General features: G+C 43.5%; 1 pseudogene; it reads left to right on the top strand.

The window, feature by feature from the left end:
* The first annotated feature begins 805 nt into the window (after positions 1-805).
* LOC139251995 (U2 spliceosomal RNA) lies at positions 806-1039 on the top strand (annotated as a pseudogene).
* The last annotated feature ends 2541 nt before the right edge of the window (positions 1040-3580 follow it).

Genomic DNA, 3580 nt, shown 5'->3' with positions numbered 1-3580 from the left:
ACAAGAGCATTTGAGCATGAGTAAACATGTCTTATTGCAATTATATAGGGCCCTGGTGAGACAGCAACTGGAGTATTGTGTACAGTTTTGGTCTCCTTATCTAAGAAATAAGAACATAAGAACATAAGAATTAGGAACAGGAGTAGGCCATCTAGCCCCTCGAGCCTGCTCTGCCATTTAACAAGATCATGGCTGATCTGGCCGTGGACTCAGCTCCACTTACCCGCCCGCTCCTCATAACCCTTAATTCCCTTATTGGTTAAAAATCTATCTATCTGTGATTTGAATACATTCAATGAGCTAGCCTCAACTGCTTCCTTGGGCAGAGAATTCCACAGATTCACAACCCTCTGGGAGAAGAAATTCCTTCTCAACTCGGTTTTAAATTGGCTCCCCCGTATTTTGAGGCTGTGCCCCCTAGTTCTAGTCTCCCCGACCAGTGGAAACAACCTCTTTGCCTCTATCTTGTCTATCCCTTTCATTATTTTAAATGTTTCCATAAGATCACCCCTCATCCTTCTGAACTCCAACGAGTAAAGACCCAGTCTACTCAATCTATCATCATAAGGTAACCCCCTCATCTCCGGAATCAGCCTAGTGAATCGTCTCTGTATCCCCTCCAAAGCTAGTATATCCTTCCTTAAGTAAGGTGACCAAAACTGCACACAGTACTCCAGGTGCGGCCTCACCAATACCCTATACAGTTGCAGCAGGACCTCCCTGCTTTTGTACTCCATCCCTCTCGCAATGAAGGCCAACATTCCATTCGCCTTCCTGATTACCTGCTGCACCTGCAAACTAACTTATCGCTTCTCGGCCTTTTGGCTAAGATCATGTGTAACTGACCTGACAGGGGAGTAACCATGACCCCAATGTGGTTCTCCCTGGATCAGGAAGGTGATTCTCCTATGCTTTTTGGAAATAGGAGGTGGGTGGGGTGGCTTGACCCATCCACCTCCATGTAGGTGTGTGGGGGGCCTGACCCATCCACCTCCATGGCACGAACCTGGTATTGCAGTACTTCCAGGAACGGTGCAGTGGCTCTCGGCCTTTTGGCTAAGACCATTGGCGCAGAGTGATCCTTGATGTGTGCAAGGTGACCTCTGGCGTTTGTGATTTGACAAAGAATTGGAAAGATTGGCAACGAATAATAAAATTTAAAAAAAAAAATCCTAAAAGAGTTTCATGCTCAAGGACCCCCAGGTCCCTCTGCACCGCAGCATGTTGTAATTTCTCCCCATTCAAATAATATTCCCTCTTACTGTTTTTTTTCCAAGGTGGATGACCTCACATTTTCCGATATTGTATTCCATCTGCCAAACCTTAGCCCATTCGCTTAACCTATATAAATCTCTTTGCAGCCTCTCTGTGTCCTCTACACAACCCGCTTTCCCACTAATCTTTGTGTCATCTGCAAATTTTGTTACACTATACTCTGTCCCCTCTTTCAGGTCATCTATGTATATTGTAAACAGTTGTGGTCCCAGCACCGATCCCTGTGGCACACCACTAACCACCGATTTCCAACCCGAAAAGGACCCATTTATCCCGACTCTCTGCTTTCTGTTAGCCAGCCAATTCTCGATCCATGCTAATACATTTCCTCTGACTCCGCGTACCTTTATCTTCTGCAGTAACCTTTTGTGTGGCACCTTATCGAATGCCTTTTGGAAATCTAAATACACCACATCCATCGGTACACCTCTATCCACCATGCTCGTTATATCCTCAAAGAATTCCAGTAAATTAGTTAAACATGATTTCCCCTTCATGAATCCATGTTGCGTCTGCTTGATTGCACTATTCCTATCGAGATGTCCCGCTATTTCTTCCTTAATGATAGCTTCAAGCATTTTCCCCACTACAGATGTTAAACTAACCGGCCTATAGTAACCTGCCTTTTGTCTGCCCCCTTTTTTAAACAGAGGCATTACATTAGCTGCTTTCCAATCCGCTGGTACCTCCCCAGAGTCCAGAGAATTTTGGGAGATTATAACGAATGCATCTGCTATAACTTCCGCCATCTCTTTTAATACCCTGGGATGCATTTCATCCAGACCAGGGGACCTGTCTACCTTGAGTCCCATTAGCCTGTGCAGCACTACCCACCTAGTGATAATGATTATCTCAAGGTCCACCCTTCCCACATTCCCGTGACCAGCAATTTTTGGCATGGATTTTGTGTCTTCCACTGTGAAGACCGAAGCAAAATAATTGTTTAAGGTCACAGCCATTTCCACATTTCCCATTATTAAATCCCCCTTCTCATCTTCTAAGGGACCAACATTTACTTTAGTCACTCTTTTCCGTTTTATATATCGGTAAAAGCTTTTACTATCTGTTTTTATGTTTTGCGCAAGTTTACTTTCGTAATCTATCTTTCCTTTCTTTATTGCTTTCCTATCCATTCTTTGCTGTCGTTTAAAATTTTCCCAATCTTCTAGTTTCCCACTAACCTTGGCCACCTTATACGCATTGGTTTTTAATTTGATACTCTCCTTTATTTCCTTGTTTATCCACGGTTGGTTATCCCTTCTCTTACCGCCCTTCTTTTTCACTGGAATATATTTTTGTTAAGCACTATGAAAGAGCTCCTTAAAAGTCCTCCATTGTTCCTCAATTGGGCCACCGTTTAGTCTGTGTTCCCAGTCTACTTTAGCCAACTCTGTCCTCATCCCACTGTAGTCCCCTTTGTTTAAGCATAGTACGCTCATTTGAGACACTACTTCCTCACCCTCAATCTGTATTACAAATTCAACCATACTGTGATCACTCATTCCGAGAGGATCTTTTACTACGGGATCGTTTATTATTCCTGTCTCATTACACAGGACCAGATTTAAGATAGCTTGCGCCCTTGTAGGTTCTGTAACATACTGTTCTAAGAAACAATCCCGTATGCATTCTATGAATTCCTCCTCAAGGCTACCCCGTGCGATTTGATTTGACCAATTGACATGTAGGTTAAGATCCCCCATGATTACTGCCGTTCCTTTTTCACATGCCTCCATTATTCCCTTGATTATTGTCCGCCCCACCGTGAAGTTATTATTTAGGGCCTATAAACTACGCCCACCAGTGACTTTTTCCCCTGACTATCTCTAATCTCCACCCACAATGATTCAACATTTTGTTCATTCGAGCCAATATCATCTCTCACAACTGCCCTGATATCATCCTTTATTAACAGAGCTACCCCACCTCCTTTCCCTTCTTGTCTATCTTTCCGAATTGTCAGATACCCCTGTATGTTTAATTCCCAGTCTTGGCCCCCCTGCAACCACGTTTCTGTAATGGCCACCAAATCATACCCATTTGTAATGATTTGTGCCGTTAACTCATTTACTTTATTTCGAATGCTGCGTGCGTTTAGGTAGAGTGTTTTAATCCTAGTTTTTAAACCATGATTTTTAGTTTTGACCCCCTCCTGCAGCCCCTTTATATTCATACATATTGTCCCTTCCTATCACCTTGTGGTTTACAGTTACCCCAGTGCTACTCTGCTCTGTTGCCTCCTGCCTTTTACATTCTTTCTTGGGGTCCTGTTCATTTGAGCTCTCACCCACTATAACTAGCTCAA

The sequence above is a fragment of the Pristiophorus japonicus genome, chromosome 2 (genome assembly GCF_044704955.1).
Source record: "Pristiophorus japonicus isolate sPriJap1 chromosome 2, sPriJap1.hap1, whole genome shotgun sequence".
In the NCBI taxonomy this organism is placed as follows: Eukaryota; Metazoa; Chordata; class Chondrichthyes; family Pristiophoridae; genus Pristiophorus; species Pristiophorus japonicus.
This window is presented reverse-complemented; position numbering and strand designations above follow the sequence as displayed.